Source organism: Protopterus annectens, chromosome 13.part0, assembly GCF_019279795.1.
Source record: "Protopterus annectens isolate FY-2018-M chromosome 13.part0, PAN1.0, whole genome shotgun sequence".
Lineage (NCBI taxonomy): Eukaryota > Metazoa > Chordata > Ceratodontiformes > Protopteridae > Protopterus > Protopterus annectens.
The window spans coordinates 1,163,735,733-1,163,748,529 of NC_056747.1; the positions used below are offsets into that span (position 1 = coordinate 1,163,735,733).

At 43.2% G+C, this 12,797-nt stretch overlaps 1 protein-coding gene and 1 non-coding gene across 3 annotated transcripts in view; both read right to left on the reverse strand.

Moving 5' to 3' along the window:
* The window catches only part of HDAC5 (histone deacetylase 5), a 2,571,411-nt gene that overhangs the window by 2,202,824 nt on the left and 355,790 nt on the right, over window positions 1-12,797 (reverse strand). The gene's annotated exons all lie outside the window — the stretch shown is intronic.
* On the reverse strand, window positions 3,847-3,928 carry TRNAS-GCU. Its single transcript has one exon. It is a non-coding gene; the product is annotated as a tRNA-Ser (tRNA).

Consider the following 12,797-nt stretch of genomic DNA (forward strand, 5'->3'; position numbering starts at 1 on the left):
CGGCGAACTGACGACTGGCTTAGGAGAAGCGTCGCCAGCAGTTTTGGACCTCGGCGGCCTGTCTCTGTCTTTATCCTTGCATTTTTTCGGAATCCCGGTAGTCGGATGGCTAACCAATGACATTTCTGGATAATTAAACTGAGAACCAAAATATTTTGAGGCGAAAATATACCGACGACAGATAGTGCGCTGATTAAATAAAGCACAAAACCAACAGCGCGGTACATTGTGGTCAGGGCCTAGGCAAGGAATACAGTACGAATGAAAATCTTTATGAGGTATTTGCTTCCCACAAGTAATACAATTATTAACTTTTACTGACATCGGTAAGGAGCAAGAAAAAGTTTCCCCAACGGGGTACTTAGCTTTAGTTGAAGACTTCGGTTCTGAAACTCGAAAACTAAAATTTCAGGAGTCGGCCGACTGGCACTTGCGAACTGCTTCTGCTTCAGGCACTGCGCGGCAAGAAAGACTGATGTAATGGCATCGTCTGCATGTTTTATACCCCCGATTACCTGACGTCATGAAAGAAGAGACAGCATCCGACGCAGGACTCTTGACTTTGATAATCAGCCTGACTGAGGGCTACCTGCAGGCAGATAACCCAAATGTAATGACAGCAACAGTGAAACATCTGGTCTCCAAATGTTGTCTTGCTTTGGGATTATATCCTTGAATAAAACCCCTTCCCCCACCTGGGAAGGACGAACTGGCTCTATCACTCCTTGGGACAGCATATGATGAACAGGTGGAAACAGAATAGTCTGATCTGCAGGATGAAGAATAACCACCTGGAAATGAGGAATTCCCTCCCACTGCCATCTGTAACCCTGATGAATGATTTTTAGAACCCATTTGTGTGAAACAATCTGTTGATTTTCTGGAAGAGAAAGAGGGCCAGGGTGGGAGGAGGCCACAAAGTCTCTTGAATACTCATTCAGATTTGCTGGAGTGTCCTTGCTTTTGGGAAGTTTGAGACTTCTTGGAACCTCCTTGCTGCTACTTCTCAAAAGTCTGTTTACAGGAATTCTGCTGATACTGTTTATTCTGTTTTTTTTTTTTGCCGAAACTGGATGAGGAGAAAAAAAATCCCTTGGACAATTTGGAAAAGGAGTGCTGAAACACCTTAAAGACATTCCCTGGATCAGCTTGCCCCTTTCATTACACTCTCTGCAGCAGAGTGCCCAAACACTACATCTCTATCCAAGGGAGAATTTAAAATCTCATTTTTATCATCATATGGAAGATTCTGACAATGCAGCCAAGCAAATCTCCTTAAAACAATACCAGTGGCCATAGCCCTGGAGGAATTATCAACAAGAGTCATACAAACACACTGCAAACAATGAGTAATGACGTGCAGTAGAAGAAACATTCCTCATACTTTAACAATATGTTAGAATAAACTTTAACAGATAAGCCTGACAATTTAAAAATTATAGGTTGCAAAACTATACACGTTTATCCCCATACCTATCAATAAATGTACCCATCCTGGGGGGGGGGGGGTTGGGGTTAGTATAATGGTTAAGGTGTTTACCTCTCAGGCACAACGTACAGGGTTTGATTATCACCTTTGAAGGGAAATTGGCCAGGTTAAAATGGCTTGCAAGGGTAGTTAGCCTAGTGCATGGCTATGAACCTATTAAGTGATTAGCAGCACAGGAGTCAACTAAGGCTATAGCTGCTGGGTCAGGACTGGGAATAGTGTATAAAAAATTAAAAGACTGAGGAACTTTATACATCCTATCTGCATCTTCAGGGGCAGCTGGTTGACTATCAGGAAAATTGCAGGCAATAAGATACACAGCCTCTAAAGCACACGGGACAGGAGGAATAGATGTAGGTTCTGGAAAATCCTTCTGTAACAACTCACAGTATTTTTGATGGACTGACAAACCTCAGTGTTCTCCCACTGAAAACACTGGCACATTCTAGCAATAGTCCCAGAGAAAGGGAAATTCCCACAGGAAGAATGAGAAAGAGAGCTGTCCTCTGAGTCTGAATCAGAAATCTGAAACAAAACCCCAAATCTGTCCCTGCATCTTCCTGTTTAGATTCAGAATCTTGAATCTTTTCAGGAAAAGAGAGCATCCTGCTTTCTTTTACTGGAAACTACTCTACAAGAAGGATCAATCGCTTGAATAAAACACTGAGCCGGTCATAGTAACCTACTCTTACTCAAAGAAATTTGAGGAGGAGTAGATAAATGCTTGGTTTCCTGTTTCTTTTTAACAGAAACAATGGAGGCAAACATGTTACTAATGGCAGCCGCTGCCTCCCGGGGATGGGCACAGCATTCTGACACAACAGGGAAATCTTCCCTGTTCCATCTTCCAGGACCGTCAAGAGTGGCAACAGCCACAGAGAACGTGACTAACTCCTAGACCATAGTGGCTGAAGGTGCTACACCAGAGGGATCCAGAGTAAAAGATGCGTCATCTGAGGTACAACAAATTTTGCACAGCAGAGTCACCCATCGATGGCTGGGGCAAATTGTAGCCAGCTGTATTGGCAAAGGCTGTTCGTTTAATTTTTTTTCTTTTTGTGATTGGAAGAAGAACTGACCATGGGAGTGACAATCTGTTCCAAGGTTAGGCTGAAAATGGTGCCTCTACCCTGGGGAAAACAAGCGACAATGCCAGTAAAACTACCAGTCCACAAGTTATTTTATTTTTTTAACAGCAAAAAACACAGCCAAAAGCATTTTCAAACATTATGGCAGCCCCACAACATTAAAATAAACAATTTCTCCACAGAAAACCGTTTATCAGTTAGACAATACTACCTTTAAAATGACAGAAACAACAATGCTCTGTTTAAAAGTATGTTTCAGTCTTGAGGAAATTCTTTAAAACACAACACTCCTAGCTGTAAGGGGAAAGTAATAAAAACATCAGTAAAAAATTAAAAAATGGACGTTTTTTTTCCTCTAAGTGAACTTATCTGCCTAGCTACGGAACACACAAGTCGATCCTCAAAAGCCTCAGAGGCATAGTCTTCAGCAGCAGTAAAGCTCTGAAGGGCTTTGTGCTCAAAAGTGTCAGCTCACCTCGAGCTGCCTGACAGGTTTGTTGTGTGGAAGGTGCCCTAAAGCTTTGGAAGTCGGTCGGCTTTTATATCCTTGGCAGGACATAACCCACATAAGCTAAGGCTACTACAGCAGTGCTCAACAAGAAGAGCACCAAGAATGCTAGACAAAAAAACACCAATAAGAAAAGAGGGACAAAAGGTAGATGCATCAGTAGCAATTGTGCAACAAATGCCATCTGAGGTATCTTTCTCCTTACATGGGATTAAGGGTAAGGGGAGGAGTCTGAGCACTGGATCCAAAGCTTAAGAGTGGCCAAAGGCAGTTCCAACTCGTATCTGAAGACCCATCTGTTGAGAAATTGCTGGAAAACAAAACATCACATCTCGATATTTTACAACAGAATACACTTTGGGGAAAATGGATATGAATGGAAGAAAAGCCAGTGCGGTACATGAGGAAACTTTCCACAACTGTGAAAGCCTATTCCCTATTCTGGATAAACAAGTCCTGGGAGGTCTTCCCATGGAAAAGGTTATCCCAAGACAGCGTACCCAAAATCTTTCTTAAAGAGTAGCCTTATTCCTTCAAAACATATGAGGCTGCTGCCCTAGCCAATGCTTCTGCATAGCCAAAACAGAACCAACTACACCTAAGCTTTAGATTCATAGATTCATAGATTAGTACTAGGCTAACTGCCCTTGCGAGCCATTTTAAGCCTAGCCAATTATCCCTTATGAGACTCAAACCCTGCACCTTGTCTTTGTAAGACAAACACCTTAACCATTAGGCCACCCTCCCAACCCATCAAACACCGACGAGAGTGGGATTCGAACCCACGCATGCAGAGCACAATGAATTAGCAGTCCATCGCCTTAACCACTCGGCCATCTCGTCTGTAATGCTTGCTGTATAAGGGCCTTGTATCATCTCTTGTTCTACTCCTGAAAGCCTTCCTATTGCCTTAACCACAGAGTACTAGACTCTTAGACAGATGAAACAACCAGATGAGATTTATTGTGACTAACTCAAGCTCTGCTTACTCCATCTAAAACTGCTTAAGCCGTTTCTGGCCTAGTAACTGTTTCTTCAGTAGCTGTTCACAGGTTAACAGGTAGTGGAGAAGAGGTGGTCATACTTTGACAATGATCACTCTATCTTACTTGAATTGATCTCAGAATTAGGAGAGATAAGTGAAGGGGTGTGCGGGTAGAAAAAACAGAAAAAAGTAGCTTTTCCATGACTAAAATCAGACCCAACATTTGCACTGTGCGACATACAGCTTTTTTGCGATAACATGTTTCTACAAATTCCCATTCATGTTAAAATGAAATAAGGTTTCTCCTTAAGAGTTTTCAAGTTTTGAGGTAAAATGTAGACCCACTGAAAAAGCCAAAACATGGCAAAGGAAACTATCCTCTTACTCATACTATCCAATGTTTTGACACTCTTGATCAGACAGTAAAGCAGAAACCTCCAGTGGATTCTGGAACCTCTGAGGGATGACAGAAATCACAAATGATTGATCTGCAGATTACTTTAAAAAGGCTGCATTTCAATAAGCTAGGGGCTTGCAGTGATACCTGGAGGGTTCCACTCTGTAGAAACATCCTTAAATACAAGTTCCATGGGCAGAATGAAGCTAGGGCTCTCCCTCATTCTTCAAAGATGTTCAATGAGGTATTTCTGGAGGACTTTTTTTAAGACCATGAATAAACACGGTCAGTCCATAGAGGGCTTCATAAACCTCACAGTTCCCCCAAAGAGCTGCTAATTAAGAGTGATGCTGTTAGAAGGGAAATACTCCATCTTAATCAATATTTCAATCCCTTTCCAGAGCAAAGAAGGTGAGAGAAACTTTCACCTAACCTTAGCTCAAGGGCAAGTGGGAGCCCATGGTTATCAGATAAGCATAACACTGGACAAGCTATGAAATAGTACCGGAGGTTATGTGATAAAGCACTGGCACTCAGGGATGTATAGAACGCAAACAATGCAGAAAAAAGGAGCTAGTTTTGGCATTACACCACATTCACTTAGTGCATGCGTTCTACAACCATGGGTTCATAGGTAGGTACTAAGCTATCAGTCCGAGGGCATTTATAAGCCTAGCCAGAGTGTGTCTGCTTTCGCCGCCCCATTGATTAATTAACTGATACTCAGTCAAGCAGAGCCAATGAAGTGATCCCAGGGGTGTATTTTCTGTTACCCATCCACTCGTCAAGGTTTCTCTTGAGTGTTAGTGAGAGGCTCTGCCTAATGTAGTTTGGAATTTTGTTCCAAAGCATGGCAAGTCTCTGTGACAGGAATCTATCCCTCCAGCATGTTCTATTTATTGTTGTGGTGAGGTTTAGCTCACTAGAGCATGTGGCTCGCAGTGACTGGGATTTCTTTAGGTGGAGCATGTCCATCAATTCTGAGTTGGACATGGCTTTGTAAGCCAGGCAGAGATCACCTCTGAGTAAGCGATATATGCCACTGAGTACAGCCAAAGTTTTTTCAGTCGGGCTGCATAGGACATATGTTTGAGACCAGTAATCCTCTTGGTGAGGTACTTTTGTGGTCTTTCCAGCTGTTGGAAGCGTCTTGTGAGGTACATCCCAAATGGGGCATTGTACTCTATGATGGGTCTGATCAGTGACGAGTAGAGGGGCACTACAACCTCTTTATTTCTAGATGCAAACCCTTTAGTAATTAAATGGGCCACATAGAAGGATTTTCTAACTACTTTGGCAATATGATTGCCAAAGGAGAGATTACTATCTACCTGGGTCCCCAGATCTCTCACTACCTCTTTTGTATTAGGGGGGCTGCCACCTATGTGGTAATTCATGGGTGTTTTGTTTTTCCCAAACGGGATGACTACGCATTTTTTTGCATTTAGTTTGAGACCATGACTTTGACACCGGGTGTCCGTCTCAGTAAGGTCCTTTTGGAGGATGTCTGTGTCAGCCAGAGAGTCAATTATGGCTCCCAGTTTGCAGTCATCAGCGAACTTGGTTAGCCATAGTCCTCCTGTGTTTGCCTGTACTTCCGAGAAGTATATGGCGAACAGTAGGGGCCCCAGGACCAAGCCTTGCAGGACACCACTTGTGACTGGTTTAGAGTCGAACCTGGAGCCCGCTATTCTTACCGTGCGAGTTCTGTCTGTAAGCCAGTTGGCAACCCATCTCATGATGTAGGTGTTTATGTTCAAGCTGGTGAGTTTTTCTGTAATACCAAAGTGGGAAATAGTGTCGAAAGCCTTGGCGAGGTCAAGGTAGGCTTTGTGAACCACCTTTCCCTTGTCTATGGCCTTGGTGACTGTCTCGAAGAAGTCAACCAGGTTTAGTACGCATGATCTGCCCTTAACAAAGCTGAACTGGGTCGGGTCAAGTGTTTGGAGGTTCCCAATGTCTTTGTTAATGAGTTCCATGATGATGCACTCCACAGCCTTGCAAACCAGGCTAGTCAGGCTTATGGGGCGATAGTTACCAGGGTCAGTTGTGGCCGCTCCTTTGTGGAGAGGAATAACCATTGCTGTGCGCCTTTCTATGGGCACATAGCCTGTTGAGAGGCTGTGGTTGAACAGCGTGTTTAGGTGGGGGGTTAGTTCGTTCTGTAGTTCGTGCAAGACGCAGTCTGGGACACCATCTGGCCCTATTGACGCTGTGTTTTTGGCTTTTGAAAGTTCTATTTTCACCTGTACATCTGTGATTTCCGGGACACTATACTTTTTTGGTATTGTTGTTGGCCCTTTTGGGGTTGAGGGGAGGTGAAGTTTGCACTGAATCTATCTGCCAGGATGTTGGCAATATCAGTAGGTTCAGTATATTTTGTGCTATTTTGCGAGTTGCCACTTAGATTCTTAACATAGCTAAGGAAGGCTTTGCTGTTATCTTTTGAATCCTTGGCTATTTTTCTTTCAAAGTTAGCCTTGGATGATTTTTATGAGGGACCTTAGTTTCTTACTGATACTGATCAGGAATGTCTTTCCTTCTTGGGATTTGCTTTTTTTCTGAACAAGTTTCCTTCTTCTATTGTATAGCCTGTTTATGGCAGGGGTCCACCAGACTGGTTTCCTTCTCTTAGAAGAGTGAGTCTTGGTTTTGCTAGGGATGGCACAATCCATGCATCCTTGTAGGTGCTCATAGAGTGCATTTGTAAAGGTTTCTGCATCTTGGGCAGTGTTACCCTTTAGTATGGGGGCTGTAAAACATAACACCTCTCTCTTAAGTAAGGTGAAGTTTGCTTTAGAAATGTTTTTTACTGTGGTTTCCTTAGTTGGGGGTTGTGGTGGGGTGTGGACATCCAGAGTGATTAGTTTATGGTCTGATCTAACCAATGGTGGGTTGCCCTCCAGTGTGGAACACCTGTCGCGCATGTTGGTGATGACCAGGTCCAATATGTTTTCACCTCTGGTAGGGAAGTTTACCAGCTGATCCTGGGAGTTTGAGTTGATGAATTCCAGGAAGCGCTGGGCCTGGGAGTTTGTACTTGAGTAGTTTTCCCAGTTAATGGCAGGGTAATTGAAATCACCCAATATCATGGTGTTCGGTAGAACCTTCATGTTTTCCAATGTCTCCAGAAAGGTGCAGTCGTGGTCCTGGGTCATGGAGGGTGATCTGTAGCAGGCCACAATTTGCACTGCAGATTTGACTGATGTTAGTTGCACATGGATGATCTCAGAGGTATCGTGCTGCGCCACTAACCTGGAGTTGTAGGTATCCTTGATGAATATGGATACACCCCCCCTTTTGTGTTTCGGTCTGTGTTCTGTGGCTGAAACGTGTGGTATGAGTTGTAGCCCAGTAGTGCTGGGGTGCTCTATGGAGCCTTGAACCAGTTTTCATTTACTGCACAGATATCGAAATTCTCCATACTGAGGAGTGCTTCGAGTTTGTGCATTTTGAGATTTAAACTCCTGGTGTTGAGTAGCATAACCCTCAGTTTTTTGTTAATTGTGCTGTTTACGGAGGTGGGTTTGACTTTTGAGCCTTGCCTAAAAAAGGCACTATGGGGGCAGCAAGAGCCTTGGCCAGTATTTGAAAGTCTAGGGGTGACAGGTGCAAGCTGTCTCTTGCAAAGGAACACGGCTTGTCAAGTCCCAGGCTGACAGACACTGGATCCCCTTTGAATGACACCAGAAGCTTAGCCAATTGTTGAAATTGATAATTTTTTCTTTATACTGCTGTATCATTCTTTGCGAGGGCAGGATGCTACTCAGGGTCAGGGTCATACCAGCCTGGGCTACATGACCAGACAACTTTTCCATGTCTCTTTTCATGTAGTCCAGGGAGGTACGTCTCAGGTCATTCACACCAACATGAACAATGACAGAGTCATATTTGTACTTGTTCTGGAGTGACCTGAGTGCTTGTGTTATGTGGCGGACTCTGGCTTCCGACAGGCAGCTAACAGTAACCTTCTGCTTGTCCAGCCTAGTGTGCGGGACGTCAGTGTGCCTGACTATAGAGTCACCTATTACTAGTGTGTTAGGTATGTTATTTCGCCTTAAGGGCTGTGATTGTGCAGCACACTGATTTTGTGTTTTATGTGTTGTCTGGTTTGTGACGGGAGGTGCAGGTTGTTTGGGTGTCTGCTTTGGAGGTCTCTGATGCTTTTGCAGGTTTTTATTTAGAGCCTCCGAGTATGATTTTGTGTACTTATGTGTATTTTTGCCAGTGCTGGTTTAGTAGGTCTATGTGTGGCTGGAGGTGTGGTGCAAGTGTTAACCTTCTCCTCTTGACTGTCTGTTCCAGTCTTGGGTGTAGACAGCTTAGCCTCCAGTTTGGCTGTATAATTGCATCTCTCGCATATGTTAGTGTTTTGTGGTAGGAGGAGAAGGTTGTCTGTGTACATGAGGCAGTTGTAACACTGCCTCAGGATACCCAGATTCACCAGCTGGACTGGAGAGTACATCTGAAATTGCCCTTTCATCATGCCTGAATAGTAGGGTGAGCTGCTTAGTCACTTGACTCGTGAGGGAGGAATCAAGAGCCTTGCTCTACTGGGCAATCAAGTGTCAGGGTATATTAGTGCTTGCTATTAGGTCTGAGCAAGTGCTGGGCTGTAGGATGCTTTTTGAGTGCTTAGGTTGAGAGTTAAACTAGTTTCAAGGGAAAAGCTGAAAAGGAGACTTCGTAGAGCCAGGAATAATTTAACCGTAGCTAACCAGTGCTACCCGGCGCGCAAAACAGTGCAAATGCGTTTTTTATAGCAGGAACATGAAAGAGAGAGAAATTAGCCCAAAATGGCCAATAAACTACTAATGTCTGGGCTGGAACCACTCCTCCAGGGACAGATAGGCTGCTCAAAGCTCCCCTCTCTCACAGGTGAACAGAAAAACTTCCTTCTATCCAAGTAAGGTATGGGCAACTCAGAAACTTGTAAAACAGCCCCGAATTCAGCACTAGGCTGAAAACTGGACTATACTAGCTTAGAAAGGCAGGAAACAAGGAATTTTCTTTTTTTTGGTTTTTTTTTTTGAAAAGATAAGGCAAAAACAGTAAAAAATACACTTAAAACAGCTTTAAACGACTACAAACGATCAGAAAAGGCTATAGTACTTTAATGTGTAGCCTACAACAGTTAAATTATTTAAACAAAAACGACTTTTTAAAAGTGCAGGCAGTCAAATAAGTACAATATGTGAAAAAAAAAAAACAAGCTTTTAAATCATAATAAATGCTGGAAAATTGGCGTTTAGGCAGAAAACAGTTAAGTACAGTAAGAAAGTACAGAAAACTGATACTTAATCACTCCAAAGTCTCTCTTCTAAGCTAGAAGGCTTGTATCAGTTTAAGGCTTTCTAGTGCTTCCCAGTAGGTTAGTTACAGGAAAGATGGGAAACAAGTGCAGAAGTGATCTTTTAAACCATAAAGTTGAAAGAGATGAATTTCTGGGCCAAGAACCACTCCTCTTGTGGTAGACAGGCTACCTAATGCTTACCACTCCCACTGATAAGCTAGAAGGCTTTACTCCAACACAGAAAGGCTTGCGGGGCTCAGAAGTTTACCAACAAGTCCTGGATACAGCAAATCTGTACCTGGACTAGACTAGTTACAGGAAAGGCGGGGAACACGTGCAAATGCAGGCTTTTAAGCTAGCAAGTTGAAAGAGATGGAAAACTGCCCAAACGGCCAATAAACTACAATTTCTGGGCCAAAACTCACTCTTCCCGTGGAGGATAGGCTACCTAGTGCTTACCACTCCCACTGATAAGCTAGAAGGTTTCCCTCCAACACAGAAAAGTTGGGGGCTCAGACGCTTACTAACAATCCTGGATACAGCAACTCTGTAACCGGACTAGGCTAGTTATAGGAAAGGCAGGAAACAGGCAAGCAGTCTACATGACCACTGGAAAAGTGTAGCCACTAGTCCTATAAACTAAAGCATTAGCTAACCTGATCAAGGAGAGTCATATCACATATCCCAAAGGTGAATTTAAGAAAACTCAGCCAGTCATCAAGACAGCTAAAGTTTTTGAAGGACAGATCTCTGACGAGTCGGTCCTGCAAATTCTGCTAGTATGGGATGACCTAGAGAACTCGCCTCAAACTGGGAAAAGGCTTGGAAAGAAGAGCCTTCTGTCTCAATTGCTAACTCTAATGTGCCAAAGGTCTCAAAGAACACCTCTGTGAGTAAAGGTCACTTATAGATGAGCTCTGGATGCCTTAGTGAGGGATGGGCAGTGCTGACACTTCATGCTGCATCCCTCCCAAGGTGGATGGGGGTGATACAAAACTTACATTCAACTTAGGTACTACCTACATCTATACTATGTGCATTTTACCTTCTTTCAGTGCTCTAGCACCATGCTAGGACTGTGCAACAGACCCACTTGATAAACCATGGGTAGGGTGCTCTAAACATCTGCCTCTTGTAAGACATTAGATGGGCCTCTAGCTTCTTCCATCTTTGACTTTGGACTGCCTGATTAAAAACAGCACTTATTGGCACCATTTTCTCCATACCTCTCAACCTCTTAGCACAAGAAATCTGGTCAAAGCCTAAAATAATGGGGTGACAAAGGGCCAGAAATAGGGACAAATGTGAAATATTATGCTTATAAACATGGAAAGTTGCTAGAACAACAGGCTTTGTGTTAGCATGCATTTTCTGAAGGATACGAATGCCTAAACGTAAATATATGTCTGATTTGCCAAAAAAAACCCCACATTTTATGAGGAACAGACCAAAAATATGAGGTAAAAATCTGGACAGTTGAGAGATACATTTTTTTTCCCTTTAGGCAGTAAAGACAGGGCCAATGCTGGTCTTGGCTCATGAACCCATTTGTTTTGCACAGTTCTAATTACCGGGGCCATGTTAGCTTCTGTGGCACTGGTAACTAAAACTGTACAAAAGAAATGGGTTCCATAGTGATGCTTCTAATCTGAGACATGACTGGCTCCCACAGCCCTTACAAGTAACCATAAGATTTTTAGCTTTACTTTTTGATTGTTACTTCCTCTGCCCAAAATCAAGGAGGGTGCCAGCACATTAGTTATTAACATCCTTATGAGAGCACAGCATTTTGGCTCATTAGGTACTGAAGGCAAGAACTTTTCCATGACTAACACTGGGGAGAAACCTACTGTGTATAACATGAGAGAGAGAAAAAAAATGATGGGGTGCATGGGTAAAACCTCAGTTGTCTCTGTACATCTACAGCATGCAGTGTTCTCCCCTCCACCTCTGTGGTTTAGGATAAAACACAAGGAGGTGGGTAGCATAATGAAAAAAGATCTCTATCAATACCCCTGGCATAAAGGAAGAGTTGGTAAAAAGAGATAACATTATCCTTGTGACTGAAACAAAATGTTACTTGAACATTAGAGACTTTAATACTGAAATTCTCCTAGCAAATAATTTTCCACCAAAACCAATGTCTTTCAGGATCAGTACTTTAAAGGGGCTGAAACAACTGATTCCAATAGATCCAAATTTAATTCCTCTAACACAACTGAGATGCCATGATGGGATATTCTTCTTCTAGATGGTCTAAGATGTAAGTACCCCATTAGAAACTATTTTTACTGGTAGGAGAAAACAGAAAGGGGGGCCTACAGTAAGACAGAATGAGACAGAAGAGGCATGGACATTTAATGTAGCATAAGACAAGCCTGTTTTGTAAATGTTTGACAGGCCATCAGAACCAGTGACACACTAGTTGTGTTGGGGTCCTGGTCCCCAGAAAGGCAACCAAAGGGAGAATATAATCTTTTCCAGTACTTTTTTGCCTCAACAGACAGAAGCCCCCTTAACAGGTCCTTTAGGTCAGGGGCCTAAGATCAAAAACTCCAGTGTAGATACAGAGGATGAGTGAACAACCTGGAAAAAAGAGAGGAAAATGCCCACCACAATCTCATGGACAAGAAGGGAAGGAGGGAGCGAAAGAATACTGCAACAGTGAATGCGCTGGAACATCTACAGTTATGGTAAGTACACACTACTGTATTATGCTCTTCATGTTTCACTGTTGCAATCCTAACCAATGGGATGACTCCCAAAGCTGAAAGGAGGGTGGATGGAGAGTTTATGAAGAGGAAAGGATGCCTTCCAAGATGGCAGTGGCAAACCCCGCTCCGGACTTAGAGAAGGTTGGAAGGTAATTATGTGTGTGGAAGGTATGCACAGAGGACTAAGTAGTGGTTTCCAAAAAGTCCTTAGTGGCCACCTCTTTAAGAAAGGCTGTAGATGGAGCAGTAGCCCTAGTGGAGTGTGACCTCAGAGTCTGGTGGTTTCTTTCTTTGATGGCTGTAGCAAAACAAGACACAAGTGG